Here is a 20,826-nt window from a genome sequence, read left to right as displayed (position 1 = left end):
TTTCTCTGAGGTCCTCTCTGTGCACCGAGCTCTGTGAACTACAGGATTACCTTTTTCATGGCAGCTTAAGTGAGCGAGGGAGAGAGAGAGCAAAAGATGAGAGGAGGCCAGTGACTTAGATCTTCTTTTCTAGAAGTCTTCTGGTTGTGCTGGTGATGGTCTCGTGGGCTGGAGCAAATGGTTAGATGGGATTCACAGCATTAAATGATTTATTGGACGGTAAGAGATTGAATGAAAAAATGAAAAATACAAAGTCTTTGAACAGTCAAACAAGAAGGCATGGATGTGGTAACACGAGAAGAGCTGTGAGGTGCTAACATATATATATATATATATATATATACGGAATATATATGGGTACGGAATTTGCCATTTGCTAGAATCATTAAAGTTCATTTTTTTCCTCATTAATGTACACACAGCAGCCCATATTGACAGAAAAACACAGAATTGTTGACATTTTTGCAGATTTATCAAAAAAGAAAAACTGAAATATCACATGGTCCTAAGTATTCAGACCCTTTGCTGTGACACTCATATATTTAACTCAGGTGCTGTCCATTTCTTCTGATCATCCTTGAGATGGTTCTACACCTTCATTTGAGTCCAGCTGTGTTTGATTATACTGATTGGACTTGATTAGGAAAGCCACACACCTGTCTATATAAGACCTTACAGCTCACAGTGCATGTCAGAGCAAATGAGAATCATGAGGTCAAAGGAACTGCCTGAAGAGCTCAGAGACAGAATTGTGGCAAGGCGCAGATCTGGCCAAGGTTACAAAAAATTTCTGCTGCACTTAAGGTTCCTAAGAGCACAGTGGCCTCCATAATCCTTAAATGGAAGATGTTTGGGACGACCAGAACCCTTCCTAGAGCTGGCCGTCCGGCCAAACTGAGCTATTGGGGGAGAAGAGCCTTGATGAGAGAGGTAAAGAAGAACCCAAAGATCACTGTGGCTGAGCTCCAGAGATGCAGTCGGGAGATGGGAGAAAGTTGTAGAAAGTCAACCATCACTGCAGCCCTCCACCAGTCGGGGCTTTATGGCAGAGTGGCCCGACGGAAGCCTCTCCTCAGTGCAAGACACATGAAAGCCTGCATGGAGTTTGCTAAGATGGTGAGAAATAAGATTCTCTGGTCTGATGAGACCAAGATAGAACTTTTTGACCTTAATTCTAAGCGGCATGTGTGGAGAAAACCAGGCACTGCTCATCACCTGTCCAATACAGTCCCAACAGTGAAGCATGGTGGTGGCAGCATCATGCCGTGGGGGTGTTTTTCAGCTGCAGGGACAGGTCGACTGGTTGCAATCAAGGGAAAGATGAATGCGGCCAAGTACAGGGATATCCTGGATGAAAACCTTCTCCAGAGTGCTAAGGACCTCAGACTGGGCTGAAGGTTTACCTTCCAACAAGACAATGACCCTAAGCACACAGCTAAAATAACAAAGGAGTGGCTTCACAACAACTCTGTGAATGTTCTTGAATGGCCCAGCCAGAGCCCTGACTTAAACCCAATTGAGCATCTCTGGAGAGACCTAAAAATGGCTGTCCACCAACATTTACCATCCAACCTGACAGAACTGGAGAGGATCTGCAAGGAGGAATGGCAGAGGATCCCCAAATCCAGGTGTGAAAAACTTGTTGCATCTTTCCCAAAGAGACTCATGGCTGTATTAGATCAAAAGGGTGCTTCTACTAAATACTGAGCAAAGGGTCTGAATACTTAGGACCATGTGATATTTCAGTTTTTCTTTTTTAATAAATCTGCAAAAATGTCAACAATTCTGTGTTTTTCTGTCAATATGGGGTGCTGTTTGTACATTAATGAGGAAAAAAAATGAACTTAAATGATTTTAGCAAATGGCTGCAATATAACAAAGAGTGACAAATTTAAGGGGGTCTGAATACTTTATATATATATATATATATATATATATATATATATATATATATATATATATATATATATATATATATATATATATATATATATATATATATATATATATATATAAAAAGAACCCAAATTAATTAATTTCCTTATATATATATATATATATATATATATATATATATATATATATATATATATATATATATATATATATATAGGAAATTAATTTACCTTTGCTGATTCAGTCTACGTTTATATATTTATCTATCATCTCTCTCTCTCTCTCTCTACTGTCACTCTAATGTCTTTCATGACTGATAAGTGAAGTAGAAGCAGTAGGAGTAGCATTTTTAATATAACAGGTAGGTGGCACAGAAAGTGTATTTGGCCATTCTGCAACAAATCCTTTTAGCCACTTGGTGTCATACTTGCACAAAGAAGACTGCAGAGAAATGCAGAAAAATGAGACAGGATTCATTGCATTCAAATATTACACCAATTTAACCAAGTGGCATCTGCAAACAAAAAAGGTTCTGAGCTTTTCTCAGAACTAAAGTCATTTTGCAGTTCTTTTTCTTTCTTTTTTTCTCCAGGAATGACTTTTATACATCTGGTTGTTCTGTGATTTTTAGTGGATGTATGATGTCAGTTCTCCTTAAGTTCACACTGGTGTCCTATCAGAGTGACCGATGTGCAGGTGCATTTAATTATATTAACTGTTAACATGATCCAGATTTAACACTACTGTTCAAAAGATTTAACATTTAAAAAGAAGCATGAATACAGTAAAAACTGTAATATTGTAAATATTTTTACAATTTAAAATAACGTTTTTGTGTGATTATGTTTTAAAATATAATTTATTCCTGTGACCAAAGCTGAATTTTCAGCATCATTACTCCAGTCTTCAGTGTCACATGATCCTTCAGAAATCATTCGTATATGATGATTTGCTGCTCAAGAAACATTTCTTATTGTCATCAATGTTGAAGTAAATTAATTTCTTAAAAAATATATATATATACTGGCCCCCTCACTTTTGAACGGCAAACATCTTTTGTGAAATGTTTTGCATGAAAAGTGTTCTTGTATAGGCCTACTTGTATTTCAGCTTTTGAAATTTGACATAATTTTTTAAAAATGTAGCTCAGTGTTCATATACATTTTGTTTCTGCTTTATTAATCTTTTTAGCAGCACACAAACACACATTGTTATTTTTTTCTGATTGGAGGCATATAGTATGGAGTGCAGTGTTCTGTGTCTGGTTTAATGGGCATTGAACCACTGCTTCCTACTGGGTTTAAATAAGGAAGGGTCGGTGACTTTTTGATCCAGTGACAGTGATGCTTGTTTCTAAGAATTTGTCTGGGAACATATAATTGGGTTCTGTTGTCATGGCAACAGAAGCTTGATTGTGAAATTATTTATAGGGCGGACTTATTCCGCCATATTGCGCGTTACACTTTCTCCCATTCAAAACAATACGAGTGACACGTCTTGTGTTATTCTATAGTCTTTGACGCGGTCTGTCGGAAGCTAGATATTTTACTTCATAACTTGTTAAATATGGATATTTTTTTAAAAGGCCTTTATTAACCCTCTGGAGCCGTGTGAAATATGCTTATGATGGTATAAATATACGGTGGTATAAATATACGTATGTCACTACATGTCACTAGAAGTCTCAGGCATGTATTTGTATGGACACTTCCAAATTATTCAGTTATTTCGTTTTAAAGCCGAAAATAACCTGGAAAGTTTAAAACACTTTGGTTTGGGATGATCAGATTGTTCTTTCTGTGGCAGAGCTGAAGATGCAGAAGACATGTTCTTCCTCACGGTTGTAACATATAAGCGATGTTATTCTGGGGTGAAGCAGCTTTGAATTGTGCACAAGCATCCTCTGATTTATTTGCACAGGCACTTTGCACATTAACATATCAGTAGCTGACGGCTGCTTTGAAACATTGATGAAGAATGCCACCTCATCTCCAAGAGTCTTCCTGATCAACACAGACGGAACGGAACGTCACGCTGAGAATGATTCATAACATTCTCTTTATGGCCAAAAATGTCATTCTTTCATAAGAGGCCATTGTTTGTTGCCAGAATCACCCGCCCTTGATATTGAAAGGCCACAAGAGGTTGATTTTCCCATCACAGTCACAGTGGTTTATAAGCACTTGTGAGACTTTTTGATGATGTCAGCAGCTGACAATGCAATATGATTTCATTTTTCACAAAAATATCAGCTCCTGTGTTCACTTTATTCTCATATTTTTTTTCTGTCAACCTTAACAGCAACCGAGATCTTGTATCCTATTGATTTCATGCATACTGTAGTATACTCTGTGCCCTTCCATACCTTTTTTCTTTTAAAAACAGATTAAAATAGATTTGCTGCCATCTTGAACCGTGTATTGCATACAGAATATCTGTCAGCTCATACTACCAACTGTACAACTTCCACACTCGCTTTCACAAAACATTCCAGATGAATTATGTGTTGTGGTTATTTACACAGATGATGTGTACTCAGATCATATTCATAATTAAGTCAGTTTGCATGATTTCTTTTTTTGAAAGATTTTTTTTTTATTTTTTATTTTTTATGGGCATGACAGCCAGCTTAAATAATAAATAAGATCCTTTCATAGAAATCTTTCTTAATGCCACAAAATCCCCTTAAATCAGCATCACACACCATAATTACAATGTCACTATTTTGAAAGAGTATGGATGCATCTGGGATTCATCTCAGTACAGGCTAGTTTTAACTTTGATTACTTATTTAATTGTGAATGCAATTTTTAAAAGAAACATTTTACATACTTGAGTGAACTCATGTTTAATGCTGAAATGTTTTAATACACAATCTAAAATTTGTTTTAAAAATTATTTTGGCTATTTTTATGTCATGTCACTTCTAAAAAGTGCTTCTAAAATTTTTTGACTTGAATAAAACCAGTTAATCTAGATGTTACCACTCTTTTTGTTACCTGACAGAACTGTCAGCATTCTTCCAGAAACAAATTTAAAATTCTTTATTTATATCTATATTTATATTTAATGCACACATGTTTAGTAAAAACTGGATTTAAAACAACTTTGTGGCTGATGTGATGAGAAAACACACCCAACCCACTGGAACTGCATCGGTCGCGTTGAATAAATTGATTTACAACACAATCGCTCAAAGTTTGAGATGGAAAACAGGACTAAAGTAGATTCATTGTTGTCTCTCAGTATTAGCCATCTACAAATCTCATTCATGCCAAATTGTGGATATTTCATTTGATATGCAAATCTATCTCCATTCTCCTGTTGGACAACAATATGAGTGCAAAACAACAGACCAATGCTATAAATAATAATCCTGAGCCAACAGCAAATAAAAAAGCATGATCTTTATCATCACATCTGGAACATGTTTTGCATGCCCTTCTAAATGTACTGGATGAGATTCATGTAGGCACAAATCCGTTTTATCATTAAAAAACACATCTGTTTTGTAATCTAAATGTTACCAATCAACTCTTCCTTCAGCATTTCTGATATAGTCATGAATGATACCTCAAATCCTGCGAATTGCCGAGCAGAGGTGTACGCTTGCTTTTCAAAGCAAACATACTTATAAGTTCAACAAAAGATCGCCATAAATTAAATTGAAGTGACCAAAATGTCATAGAGTCTTTAAATCGGCTCTTTTTACTAGAGCCAGTCAGCAACCACCTAGCAACCTTCCTGAACACCTTAGCAACTGCATAATGACCTGGCATGATTTTACTCCTAGTAACTACATTGTGCTTTGTGATTTCACTCATATTTCCTCGTTATTCCTGATATGCTCTTGCGGGCTTATGCAGCTCACTCCATGAGCAAACAATTTAAACAGTTTCAAGCATATCTAATCTTGCAAAGTGTGTTTTAGTCACTGTGGTATGCTGTGTTATTTGGCATTTATTTTAAAACTGCTATTCACTCTCTCCATGAAATTCGTCATGGATAACAACATGTTTTAATTGCATCTGCTGTAAATTTGTGTCAGTGGAGATAAATGAATGCAGTACGATTTTAAATCTTTCAACAAAACATCATGTTCCTGTGCTGTGTACGTGTGAAAACTTTTCTTTCCCCCTGCCAGATTTCTTCAGATATTTCTGTACTGGATGATGTCAGATCACAGGAGTTAGTATATCATTTCAAAAGGGGAATGAAAGAAATGTTAAAGGCTTCTGAAATGGCTGAAAGCACTTTCTTATCACCCAGACTGATTTCTTTTTCTAAAACAAGCTTTTCTGACAGGACGTAGAGAATATGCTCTTTATCTTTCATTTCACTGGATGTATTTAGGAAATGGTCTAACTGAGATATAGCTCAGAGAAGTCTGGAATTGCACTTTCTCTACATTGAAATATGCATAAAATGCATAGGACTTTTCATGAATTCATAGCACTCCTACATAAAGATTGCAAAGATGTCAGCTACTCTGTAAAACCGAATGAAATTAATTAAATGAAATGAGTTTTTTTCACTCAAATATTAATTAAAGTTGCATGAACTCAAAATTTGATCGTAGTAAGCTGAACTTAATATGACTGAGTTCCAGCAGATTTCTAATTCCCAGCATGCTTTGCGTCAGACTGTATAAGGAAAATAAATGTTGAAATTAAGTGTTATTTTGTGCGTTTTTTTGCATAACATAGGGAGACATAAGTTGGTGTTTAATGTTGTGTTATGTTGGGATTTACAGGGGGTTCTGTTACCATTGTGGTGAAGAGTAGAGCCTGTGGTTAGGTTGAGGATGGGCTGCAAAACTTTTAAGACCACTTATAATCAGGATTGACGGTGGCACTGTTAAACATGGTCACTGTGGATTTTCCTTCACAGACTGCTTTGTCATCAAACAGCCCACAAGAATGTACATCAGCAGCAAGAAACCATCTACCAATCAGAAGCTGAGGTGACGGTCATAAGAGAGCTCACCTTTAGGAGAACTATTGCACTTCTTGTATACATATAATTGAGTGGGGGGACCAAAAATCAGAGAGCAGTTGTGAAAATGCTTGTACTTGACCCTTTTCTAATTTAAAACATCACCAATGATATCAGCATAATTTGACTTACAATATTTTAAGTGGCAAATGAATTGAATTGGTTTAATGGCAGCAGCACTCAAACTGCATGAAATCCTCAAGTTTGTGTAAAACCTGATGTTCATTTTCATCAGGATGATTTGAGAATCAACCAAAGAGCATCTTGAGCTTTAATGGAGGCAAGAACATCACTCAGATTATCACAGATTTACATGTTTGATTAGTGAAATGCTTAACATTTGTTAAAATTAGATTTTGAATACCACATTTTTAATGTGGTCTTATGCTGTTGGACCCTACTATTTGTTTGTACTTTTACAAAATGACAGTGTTTATGCTGTTTACTGGTAGGATTTTATTCCAACTCCAAATTTAGACATGTAGTCCTTCTTATGAAATCACACTATATGTTATACTGTACATTTAGGTTCTGTACAAACGATCGATAGAAAGAAAGAAAGAAAGAAAGAGAAAGAAAGAAAGAATTGTATCACAACAATTAATTTTATTTTAGGCTCCAGTCTCTTTTATTCATTATATTTTAACACTGGGTGGTCATCGCTACCTTTCTGTGTAATAAAGGTTACTAAATAATCCAATTTCACCATCAAAGAAAAGTAAATCTTTTTATATCTCATGCATTACTTCTTCACATAGAATAATGTGTGAGGGTGCCCATTTGGATAAATGGTTAAATCACGGGGTGAAGATGACTTTGACCTCTGAATCTTACTTGCAGAAGTCAGACTGTACTGAATCCAAACATAATTACAGTGTGTGAACGTCACTGCAGAATGTAATGTCTTTTCATGTTCCTGCTTTCTTGTTCCTGCTAAGACCTGTCTGTGTGCATGCAACATGTTAGCATGTTTACATGTATGTTCTTAACCCAATTATGCCTAATAAGCCAACAATGTGTGTGGTCATGTAAACACTTTAACCCATTTTCCTTAAGCGTAAACCGATTTACACAGCTAGATTTTTACCCCATTGCCCAGCATGTAAACAGCTTAACCTTCGTTTATTGACTTATTGAAATAAAGGAAAGGGTCCTAGTAGGTAGGGGAGGAAAAAGATGCATGGGCTCATTTCCAGTGGTATCCATAACAATTGCACTTAGAGATTCTCAAGATCTGTCCCCATGCTTTCACATGTTGTGTTTTTCAATTACAAACCCGATTCCAAAAAAGTTGGGACACTGTACAAATTGTGAATAAAAAAGGAATGCAATAATTTACAAATCTCATAAACTTATATTTTATTCACAATAGAATATAGATAAAATATCAAATGTTGAATGTGAGACATTTTGAAATGTCATGCCAAATATTGGCTCATTTTGGATTTCATGAGAGCTACACATTCCAAAAAAGTTGGGACAGGTAGCAATAAGAGGCCGGAAAAGTTAAATGTACATATAAGGAACAGCTGGAGGACTAATTTGCAACTTATTAGGTCAATTGGCAACATGATTGGGTATAAAAAGAGCCTCTCAGAGTGGCAGTGTCTCTCAGAAGTCAAGATGGGCAGAGGATCACCAATTTCCCCAATGCTGCGGCGAAAAATAGTGGAGCAATATCAGAAAGGTAGCCTGACGTGGTCATACTCAATTCTAGTTCGAATATGAGTCTGATACTGCTCTATTGGGCTTTGATTATGGGGGCGTATTTCAACTGATCCAGGAAAGACCTCAATTGGATAGACCTTCAACCAATCAGAGCTACAGAGTAAGTGATGTATGTTGAGCGACGCATAGTTGTCAATAGAACTCAACTGCACACATGCTGGAACTAGTAGAAGATGAGCGTAAACAATCTTTGCCGGTGTTGTAAAAAGAATTTAAGTATACACTGAGTACTTGCCAATTAATGCACTGTCGATATCTTCTATAACGGACGCGATGGTGGAATCTACACATCTGAGTTCTTTAACAACAGCCATCATTGTTGTAACCTAATTCAACCCAAGCGCTCTTTGATGACGTGGCTGATTACGTTTCTGGTGATAATCTGTCAATCATCGCCCTGACAAATGTGATTGGTCCGAACAGTTTCTGTTCGGGCATAATTACTCCTCTACGGATCGAGTCCAGACCGAACTCCCTGACCTCAAAATGTTGTGGGTGGGGCTAAGTTCGGCTGGCATCCAGGCTATCAGAAAGGAGTTTCACAGAGAAACTGCAAAGAGTTTGAAGTTATCATCATCTACAGTGCATAATATCATCCAAAGATTCAGAGAATCTGGAACAATCTCTGTGCGTAAGGGTCAAGGCCGGAAAACCATACTGGATGCCCGTGATCTTCGGGCCCTTAGACGGCACTGCATCACATACAGGAATGCTACTGTAATGGAAATCACAACATGGGCTCAGGAATACTTCCAGAAAACATTGTCGGTGAACACAATCCACCGTGCCATTCGCCGTTGCCGGCTAAAACTCTATAGGTCAAAAAAGAAGCCATATCTAAACATGATCCAGAAGCGCAGGCGTTTTCTCTGGGCCAAGGCTCATTTAAAATGGACTGTGGCAAAGTGGAAAACTGTTCTGTGGTCAGATAAATAAAAATTTTAAGTTCTTTTTGAAAAACTGGGACGCCATGTCATCCGGACTAAAGAGGACAAGGACAACCCAAGTTGTTATCAGCGCTCAGTTCAGAAGCCTGCATCTCTGATGGTATGGGGTTGCATGAGTGCGTGTGGCATGGGCAGCTTACACATCTGGAAAGGCACCATCAATGCTGAAAGGTATATCCAAGTTCTAGAACAACATATGCTCCCATCCATACGTCGTCTCTTTCAGGGAAGACATTGCATTTTCCAACATGACAATGCCAGACCACATACTGCATCAATTATAACATCATGGCTGTGTAGAAGAGGGATCCGGGTACTGAAATGGCCAGCCTGCAGTCCAGATCTTTCACCTATAGAAAACATTTGGCGCATCATAAAGAGGAAGATGCGACAAAGAAGACCTAAGACAGTTGAGCAACTAGAAACCTGTATTAGACAAGAATGGGACAACATTCCTATTCCTAAACTTGAGCAACTTGTCTCCTCAGTCCCCAGACATTTGCAGACTGTTATAAAAAGAAGAGGGGATGCCACACAGTGGTAAACATGGCCTTGTCAAACTTTTTTGAGATGTGGTGATGCCATGAAATTTAAAATCAACTTATTTTTCCCTTAAAATGATACACTTTCTCAGTTTAAACATTTGATATGTCATCTATGTTGTATTCTGAATAAAATATTGAAATTTGAGACTTCCACATCATTGCATTCTGTTTTTATTCACAATTCACAATCACTTTTTTGGAATTGGGTTTGTAAATAGTTTGCTTTATTTGTATGCCAGAATTTTATTTTAATCAAGGCTCAACAAGACACATTCTGTGTCATGCAACTAATTAACACCAGCATCAACGTGACAGAAGAACCCAACCTTAACTGATAAAGATGACTGTTTTCTACAAAAACCTCAAAAACCTGACCTCGACTCCCCAGCCCGCCACTAGAGCCGGAAGCACCTCCATCCCTAAACCGGAACCCACTGCCAGGTCCATCTCAGAGTCTGCGGCGCTGTGGGGGCAGTCCTCTCATGAGCCAGTCACAGCGGAGCCAACTCCTACCCTTGGTCCTGCCCCAGTACTCACTCCAGGGAATCCTTTAGATGACCCATTCCTCAGCTCCTCAGCTCCACCACTACCACAGACTCCCACCAATTCTCCAGCTCTGCCTCAGGTCTCGTCTCCACCAGTCAAGCTATGCGAGAAGGATTCCCTGGCTTCACCTCAGGCCTCCAGGCCCATCACTCCACCTCGGCCTGTCAGCCCGTTGTCTCCACCTTGGCTCTGCACTTCCTCAGCTCCGACGTGGTTCTACATCGCTCGAGCTCCCTCGTCCCTCCGGCTCCACCTTGATTACTTGGTATCCCGGCTGCACCTCAGCCCACCACCTCTTCGGCTGCACCTCAGTCCACCTCCCCTTCGGCTCCACCAGGTTCTTCCTTCCCTCTTAGTCCACTTTGGTTCTCACTACCTCTGATTTTTTCCTGCTCTTCCATGTCCCCGTCTTCACCTCGGTCTCCTAAGTCACCGGTCTCTCCTCGGACTCCCAGGCCTGTGACTTCACCATGGGCCGTCGCCCTCACGGCTTCTGGGGGTCTCCACTGTTGATAGCTCTGCCTCCATTGGTTGGCCCTCAGGCTCTGGTCAAGAAACCCATAAGGGCTTCTGGCTTTGCTCCTCCCTCTGTCAGCTCCACCTTGGTGTTCCCATCTGTTGGCTTTTCTTGTTTCCTGTCCTTTGCTTGTCCCTCATCCCCCTCTGAAACCCCCTCCCCTCCCTCCCTCCCTCCAGGACTGTGAGTTTAGGTGCGAGTATTCGCCTTGTGGTAGGGTAGTGTACAGTTATGTCTTGTGTAGTTGTGTTTTTGTTCATGTGTCTTTTTCAAGTATATCCTTTCAGTTTATTGGGTTTCCTTAGTTACTTATTCCTCCTTGTCTGTTCCCATGGTTATCTTACAACTTGTTTAGTTCCCTTATTTTGCTGCTGTGTATTTATACTCTGTTCTGTTTTGTTCATTGTCGGTTCTTATCTTTGTATTAATGGTGTTAGTGTTAGAATTGTCTGTGTATTCTCCTGTGTATTTTCTCAGAGTGTTTATTAAAAGTATCTTTGATATATTCTGCATCATGCAACTAATTAACACCAGCATCAATGTGATAACCAGGTTTTTTGTGTAATTCCCATGAAAGTCAAGATCTTAAATCCTGCAAATTGTGCATTGCATGATTCATGCAAAATTTTTCTATGAAAGATACCACAAATGGAACCATAAATGGAGTTTATTTATTTTAAAATGCATAAATGTGCCAGAATGTGACTATAATAGCAAAATGTTTGAATTACAGGAGACTGCAGGGTATTTTCTCAGAAGTATAAGCAGTAAAGTATATAAGCTCTCAGTTTATCAGACTTCACAATGCACTGTCTCACACTGATAGACCGTTTGTCGGGTATTATTGGGTATTTTACAATACTTTTGAACGTGGGTGATCAATTAAGACTTTATAGACTCTATAAAGGGAATTTGTATGTAAATTCAGTTCCTGCAACCGGGAACTTATCTCTCTCTCTCTCTATTCTACTTTCTTCACCCGAGAGCAATAATTCATCACAAATCTTATAGTTCTCTTATCATGCTGCATGTATTCATAATGAAACATGGGCATAGTGCTCTCACTGCAGTGAGTGTCAGATGATAAGGCACGATGTGCATAAAATGATCACAGACACTGAAAAATATTAAATCCGCATATTCAAAACAACATCTATCCTGCGGGTTTATAAATACATAATCTATTTTTTTTATGTATGTATATTGCTTATGATTAGATTTATTTTATGTAATTGATTTTAGTATATCTCTTACATTAAAAATGCTTTTCATTTGACATTCCAGGGATTCTAAAATTAAGGTGTCTTTGATCATGTAAACTAATTGTTTTAAGATTTGTGTTGCTATTTTTATAAAGGTAGTTTGTAATGCTAACTAACTTCCAAACTGCTACTTTTTTAAAATTAATTTTCCATCTGTTATCTTTATACACTCTCAGGGGACTTCTTACCACAATTTAATTAAATGCATGGTTGCAAGATAAAAAAAAAAAAAAAAAAAAAAAAAAATCATTAATTAAATCAAATTAATTAAACCTTTTAAGTTGCAAACATTATTTTGATGAGTTTTGTTGACATAATAATGCTGGTTGAAGGTGGCTTCATGAAGGTATACATTGAATTACATTGAATGTTGTTCTAACAGCACTGACTGTGCTAATGCTAGTGACAAATAATAGCTAACTTGTTCAATAAATTTACATGCAAGTTACATTTAGCATGTGTTTAACAATTACTGTTTATGCTACAAATCATTAAGCTCCTTAAACTCAATGCAGTTTGTTGGTTAAACAAAAATCTTATGTTTTTTTTGTTTTTTTTTTAGCCAAAAAATTTGGTTTTAGGGTGGATTTAATTGCAAATAGGCAATGTTAAATATATTATTTATGTTTAGATTTATATTTAGTAAGAAAGTAAATAGCAGCTGTCAGCACTTGCTTTTATCCATAATTTACAGTGCAGTTATTACAGTATCAGTCTCCCTGGGGCAGCTTGGGGTAACACACACACACACACACACACACACACACACACACACACACACACACACACATTTTGACAGACGATAAATATTGTATTTATCTGCATTATAAACATTCAAACAGTGCTAATAGGGATTTAATAGTGAAACGGGGAGACAATCCATGTGAAGAAAAAAAAAAAAACCCTGGAAAGAGTCATAGGGACTTGGGGAGCATAAAAGAGAGATTCTTAGTGCATTCCAGTGAATTATTAATGGGATATATCATAAATTAAATCAGGAGAGCAGACCACAAATGCGCAGTATCCTTTTTCATAGTTATAGCAAAATACAAAGGAAAAAAAGTAAATAATCATGAGGAAAAGAATGCAGCGACTGAAAATAGCTCTTGCCATAGATATTCTTGTTATACCACGTCACATTAAAATACCAAGCCTTACATTATTCTCTTGAAGTCTGAACATGAGAACATGGAGGAAATTTTACAGCTCATTCAGTCAAACTGATGGATAAGGATTATTTGTAGAGCAGCCCTGTGATTTGAAATGATTTGTTTCAGTCTTTTTGATTGTAACTTTCACAAACCGGAAGTGTCTCCCATAATCTAAATAAAAGGTAAATGCTACAGAGCTGTTGCATGCTTGATTCTGATTGGTTGATCAGTTGTTTCCAGTAAACGCACAGTAAAAGTAGTTCCGGGCAGGTCTTGACCACATTACAGTTCCATATCACTCCGCCAAATGATTCCAGTTATTTCAAAAGTCCATATAGCTTACAACAGAAAATGAACCAAAACTCACAAAGACATTGACCAAGCAAACAAATATGACAAACAACAGGATAAAAATAACAAACTTTTTCCATGTTTTAGAATTACGTTTCACTATTTATGGAAAGCACGCTCTCTTTCTCCCATACAAACACACACACATGCAGTCTATTCAACTGATTCGTTTAAAAAGGACATTGTTTATATGCAGTGTGTCCACTACATGTACATGGACAGATGTTTACCTCTCTCAAAAAATACATCATTTTGAAAAATGAAAGAAAGAAAGGCTGATGATTGTATTCTTATTTTGAAAAACAAATGAAGATTTTTGTTTTCCATTAAGATTAACAATTAATGCATCAGGGGGTTAATATGGAATACCAGTAGTACACACGTGCTCACACTCACTCATTTCTCCATAAACAAACATGCATGTGAAGTATTCGTCAATTCAGTGATCTGATGAGGGTGGGAAAGAGGGTTAGAGAGATAGAGAGCACAGGAGGAGACCAAGACAGAGAGTGCTACGATGAGCTGAAGGGAGAGCTGGAGTAAGACTGTGAAGAAAGACGGCAGGAGGGGAAAGAAGGTGGAGAGAGAGAGAGAGAGAGAGAGAGGTGTACTGTAGCTCCATAAGCTTCCTTCCTCAGACAAATCCTACAGGAGCAGTCAGTCTGCCGAAAGTGGGAGAGAGCGAGAGCGAGAGCACGGGAACGTCAGAGTTGGAAGACAGAGTTGGTCCTGGTTTTGCACCCTGTGCTCGGAGCAGATGGCATGGCAAAGTGAAGCGCTCTCGTAGTGTGTTGTCTTCAGCTGCTGCAAGGTAACGGAGCATCACTGAGTCAATGTGTGGATGAAGCTTTTGTCTTGCTTTGTGTGTTGCCTCTCTTATTTTGCACTGTTTTTCTTGCTGCATGCTGTGTGGATGTATGTGTGTGTGTGTGTGTGTGTGTGTGTGTGTACACATGCATACATAACAGTGAGAAACAGCCATCTGACAGTAAAGATCTTATTAAATAACCATTGAATCTTCAATTACTTGTGTGATGCATAATCTGTACATGAGTTTTATATTTAGTTGTTTTTGAATTAAGAGAAAGTGTATGTTTAGTTTTTTCAGTATTTTAATCACTTTTTTTGTCTTCACTAGTTCATTCCAATGTTCTTGCAGAGAGACAAATTAATCTTTTGAAGTTCAGTTATTCCAAATAATTTGAGTTCATTAAAGCTGCATGCATAGTAATAAAACTTCTTTATTACTGTACATACTGTAAGTGCTGTTTAAAGTAGATTTAGATGGAGAACAGCATGTTACACAGCAGAAATGGTCAGCTTCCCATAAGTATTTCAGTTTCAAAAGCTGTTTGATTATATTTGACTCAACTTGATTGGCTTTGTGTGGCATAATAGTGGAGAACCAATGAAATGTATTTAACCAGAAGTGCAAATAGTGACTGGCAAAATAGTGCAAAAGATCATTGTGGTGCACAAGACATTGTAGTCTATACGTGGATCTACATCCTTCACACACCAATATTTGCTTAGAATAGACCTCAAAATAATAAATTAGAAAAGACATGGAAATAAAACAGTAATTTATTTATTTTTCCATTCCACTGCACTATTTTCCATTGTTTTTCAATGTACTGTAAACGTGCTAGATGGACATCTTTAACCGTTGCACTTGCGTCTCGGGTCTTTTTGCTCTCGTGCATGACGCTTCGCTCTAAATATGCAGCACTCAGACCTTGCCTTTTTTTTCTGCTCCACTGACCTGCATCTCGCGCTTTTAACAGCAAAAACGAGTTCTGTGTGAATGGCCTCTTAGACACTTCATGTGCTCAACTGACGCATCTTTCCTTACGTAATGGAGGGGGAGGGACTATCAGACTCCAATGTGAATTTAAAAATGACCTTATAACAATTATACACTAGATATTAGAGTACATAGTGCATTTATAAGTGCATACAGTATATAGGATCCCTTGTTGGCAAACGCTATTTACATTAGCTCCACCCACCAATGTCTGGTTGGACCACTCAAGTTTTAAAAAAGATGTACGGAATTCAACGTCTTTGGCGCAGCAGTAGTGAGTAAGGCTCGCAGATCTGGCTTTTAACGCAATCGACGCAGGTTCGAATCCGTCTTTTGCCGAGCTCGCATTTATTTTCAATAACAATGAAAATAATGTTCTAAAAGTGGAAAAACTATTGGTAGGGTTATGGGAAGGTGTATGGAGGGTTTTTATTCTCCCAATAAGGCATCCATTTAATAATTGTAATAAATATAATCATTTACACTCTATGATATTATTGCATCCTGTTAATGTACAAAAACACTGAGGTGCAAATAGTATCTGCCAATATGAAGTATAGATAGCATCTTTTCTCTTATTGCAAAGAACTGATACTTTTACATGGTGTAAATAGAATTTATCGCTATTTTCACTGTGTAAATAGCATATCGCTGAGAAAATGCTGCTATTGTCACTTAGTGTAAATAGAATATATTGCTATATTCACTTAGTGTAAATAGCATCTATTGCTAAGAAAATATGCTATTTTACACAAACAGCTGATGCCATTATTTTATTTTATTTTTTTTTATTTTTGGCTGTATACGGCTCTTGAATTGGCTGCATTTTTTTTTCTCAAATTCTGCTTATTTTTTTTCCTCAAATTCTGTGTTGCCATTTTATTTTTTCTGGATTCTGCATGTTTTAATGGCTTTATTTAATTTTTAATAATCAAAAAGGATGTATAATCAACTGAATTCATAAAACTTTAACAATTTAATAATTTATTTCAATTTTAACTGCCCTATGAAAAGCTTCAGAAATTCTGCATTGTCTAGTTTAAATTTTCACTGTTTTATGAATTAATACAAATGTATTATCAAAAACAGTATAGCAATCAAATGAATGCATAGAACTTTAACATTAATTGATTAATCTTTTAAATGTAATCAAATTCAATTTGAATAGTTCCTTTCATTTTGTGGCATACAAAGTGATGCACAATGGGATTTTCATAAAAAAATATTGTATTATTTTAGTGTTTTTATTACTTTGTTTTACGTACAATAGTAATACATTTCTATCTTTTGGCGGGATGTAGTGAAGAGCTTTAAGTTTCTGTGTGTATCTGACAATAGTTTTATCAAATGAAATGGTGAAATGCTGGTGAAGTGCAGCTCTGCAGATGAAGTTCATGTGTTCATGTCCTCATATAGCGAGACAGCAGACACTGAATACACCACACGTGCTTCAGTATGTTTGTAGTTGAAACCGAGCCGCTCATTCACACAGAGACATGCCGAAAACGCAGACTTCAGATTTGAATAGCCGTCTATTTGCTCTTTAATATTCACAGGCACTAGTCCATATCATAATGTGATTAAAGTGTACAGCCCTATTTTTATTTATTAATTTAGCATGTGGATAACATCAGCATGTGGATGAAAACGCATCATGAAGTATGTGCGAGACATTTGTAGTATTGAATGCATCTGTCTAACTCTATCTCTTCTCCTCATGTGTAATGAGAAGAGCTGTAATGAGCACTGAGAGGGGAAATAGATGGAGGACAGGAGCGATGCAGAGAGGAAAATCCATTAGGGTTAAGTCTCCTGCTGCGGGGACAGTCTAAGAGTCATCGTCCTTTGCTTTCCAACCCCAGAGCGATCATAACTCAACTGTGTTGAATGCCGCTTCTATGTAAATAAACTCTCAGGAAAGTGGCCTGGGCTCAGGGCACAGTGATATCGCTTCAGAGCGGCACCAATAAAATGAATAAATTAATGACTTATTGTAGTGTGAAATAAGGTCAGCAGAAATGCTTCCAGAAACAAAAACCTATAAACCAATTCAACAGACGAGGACAGAAGTATTAAATGCAGGTTATTCCCCATGGGAAGAACAGGTTTTGATTCTGAAATGCATTACAGTTTCCGTTCAGTTACATCAGAAACACACACTGGCAGTTTGCCTGAGGAGACGGAAGATGATGAGATGTTTTATCCTCAGACTGAACTAAGCACCTCCGATTGTACACCTTTGTGATTCTTTTCTTAGCTTAGGATGTGGAATGTCATGTCAGACATGAGTAATTATTAAGAAATAATCCACCCACTTTTGTGCGCCAACATTATAATCATGGAAAGAATGTGGGTGCATTTCCAAAGCCACACGATACTGACTACACAGCAAGAAATGATTCTTCTGAGTTATAAATAAAACAAAGATTATTGGAGTAAATACTATTTCAGTTCTTCTAATTCAAAATTTTCACATTTAATTCAGTGTGTTGCTTGCTGTTTCGTTGTAATTGAAATTGTGAAAACTAGCAAATTCTGTATGAAAATTGTTTTCTATCACCAGTTTTTTTCAGTGTAGACAATCTGGGAAAAAGCTAATTCAGTCTGCATGAAACAGCATTTTCAACCAATTTTATTTAAGTAATGTGATGTATTTCAGACTTAAACAGGATATTCAATTAGAAAAAAAAAAAAAAAACATTATAGATTGATTAAAAAAAAAAAGATTGGATCATGAAAAGTGATCTCTGTTTGACATTATTGTAGGGGTTCAAAAATAAGAGGGCTTGATGACATTATCCATGAAGGAAAATTGTTTCAGAAGTAAAGCAAGTTGTTACAAAATGAAGCAAAAAATTAGGTTAGCCTACACTTTATTTTGATCGTCCGCTTTAGACATTCAACTAACTGTAAGTACACTCTAAAAAATAAAACATTGGTTCAACAAAAAAAAAAAAAAAAAAAAAAAAATGTTAACGTTTTCCACTAGAATTTTTAACTTAAGCCAATTGGGAGAATTACATTAATTCAAAGCAATATTTTGAGTTGATCCAACATAATGTTTTAAGTAAGGTGAAGACATTTTTTTTTTTTTTGCCACAATAAAAACACATTTCTAAGTAACATGAACTCAATAATTGTCAACATGAATGCAACTATTTAAGTTGATCCAACAGAATGTTTTAAGTAAGGTGAAGACGTTTTTTTGCCACAATAAAACGCATTTCTAAGTAACATGAACTCAATAATTGTCAACATGAATGCAACTATTTAAGTTGATCCAACATAATGTTTTAAGTAAGGTGAAGACGCTTTTTGGACACAATAAAACGCATTTGTAACATGAACTTACCAAGCACCGCTTGTCACCATGATGGTAAATCTCCAAAAACCCACATTAACAGAAACTCTTCTAAATTAGCATAACAAAACACTAATTACTGCTAAATCTCCTTTACCATTAATCTTGTGCAAAAAACATTATATAACACTTAATTTTAGCATTTACTCTCCCTTTCAAGTGCCATGGGCAAAGCATGATGGGAAATATAAATCCCAGCCCAGTTTCACTTAACTTAAGTTCGTCTAAATTAAAAGAAGTGTTTATACAACTCAAAACAATGAAACACGTTTACACGTCATCAGATTGTATTTTACATTAACAGAACTTAAAATTAAATACATTTTTGATTAACTGAAAATGTTAAACTATGACAAGTCATGATAGTATATATCGAATCAATAGGCATAATTTGTGTGTCATCCAAGCTCAATAAAATAACAATTACAAGTAAAAAATCTAACAGCATTTCAGAACTTGATTTTTTATTTCACAACAATATATATATTTAAGTAATGACTAAAGGTCCCCTGAAATAGTTTTTAGAGTGTAACTTTGAAACTACATGCGCAAGTACATGTCAACTTACTCTCATTAGAGGTTTAGACTGTTATTTTAGCGTTAGGTGTTAGTAAGTTGTAAAACATTTTCAGCTGGTTAAACTTAGAAATGAAAGTTCACCTGCTGCCTTAAAAAAGTGAGTTAACTCAACTTGCAGCTTTGTTTCAACTCACAAATAGTCAAGACAATGCATTACTTTAATTTTTAACCTAAAATAATGCATTGTCTTGACTATTTGTGAGTTGAAACAAAGGTTATTTTCAAGTTGAATTAACTCACATTTTTAAGGCAGCAGGTGAACTTTCATTTTTAAGTTTAACCAGCTGAAAATGTTTTACAGCAAAGTTTCTTTATCAAAATAAAGTGTTAGCAGCAGATATTGAGTAGACAGTCTACTAATACTCTGTTCAGTAGTTGACATGTAGATGCAAAGTTACTTATAGTTAGTAGAATGTTTAATCAAAATAAAGTGTAACCAAAAATGTAGCCTATTTATTTATTTGTGTTTCTTATTTATGTATGTTTGTTTTCTTATGGAATATATTGAGTTGTTCATGATGAGATCAGAAACTTGTATTAAGGAAGTCAAATTTTGATTTGATGTTGACTTTAACATTGGTTACTCTGATAAACAAGATAAAGTGCTACCTCATGTCGTGTTAATTAATTTGAGAAGGTGGTTGTGCCTTAATCAGTAATTTCACATGGGAAAAGTGCTGTTCGCACTTATGAAGACCTGGAGCATTTGCAAGAAATCCTCCCCCTGGGACCAACCAGCCATTAGCAAGTCTTAAAGGATCAGTTCACTTTGAAATGAAAATTACCCCAAGCTTTACTCAACCTCAAGCCATCCTAGGTGTATATGACTTTCTTCTTTCTGATGAACATAATCTGAGTTATATTAATAAATATCCTGAAGCATCCAAGCTTTATAATGGCAGTGAACGGGACCAACGAGTATGAAGCTCAAGAAAGTGCTTCCATCCATCATAAACGTACTCCACACGGCTCCGGGGGGTTAATAAAGGCCTTCTGAAGCGAAGCGATGCATTTGTGTAAGAAAAATATCCATATTTAACAAGTATATATCCATATACACCTAGGATGGTTTGAGGGTGAGTAAAGCTTAGGGTAATTTTCATTTCAAAGTGAACTAATCCTTTAAGTAGCCGTGAAAGTGCGC

At 36.6% G+C, this 20,826-nt stretch overlaps 1 protein-coding gene across 10 annotated transcripts in view; it reads left to right on the top strand.

The window, feature by feature from the left end:
• Window positions 1-14,454: 14,454 nt before the first annotated feature.
• Window positions 14,455-20,826, top strand: part of gramd1bb (GRAM domain containing 1Bb) — a 180,758-nt gene continuing 174,386 nt past the window's right edge. For 2 of the 10 annotated variants that reach the window (XM_048167848.1, XM_048167846.1), the window contains exon 1: window positions 14,459-14,749. The gene's annotated coding sequence lies outside the window, so the exon portion shown is untranslated. Of the gene's footprint in view, window positions 14,750-20,826 lie in introns of all 10 variants that reach the window. The other 8 variants (XM_048167837.1, XM_048167838.1, XM_048167836.1 and 5 more) reach the window with 7 other exon arrangements.

This window comes from Megalobrama amblycephala, linkage group LG19 (genome assembly GCF_018812025.1).
Source record: "Megalobrama amblycephala isolate DHTTF-2021 linkage group LG19, ASM1881202v1, whole genome shotgun sequence".
Taxonomy (NCBI): Eukaryota; Metazoa; Chordata; class Actinopteri; order Cypriniformes; family Xenocyprididae; genus Megalobrama; species Megalobrama amblycephala.
Note: the sequence above shows the minus strand (reverse complement) of the source record. Positions and strands in the feature narration are given on the sequence as shown.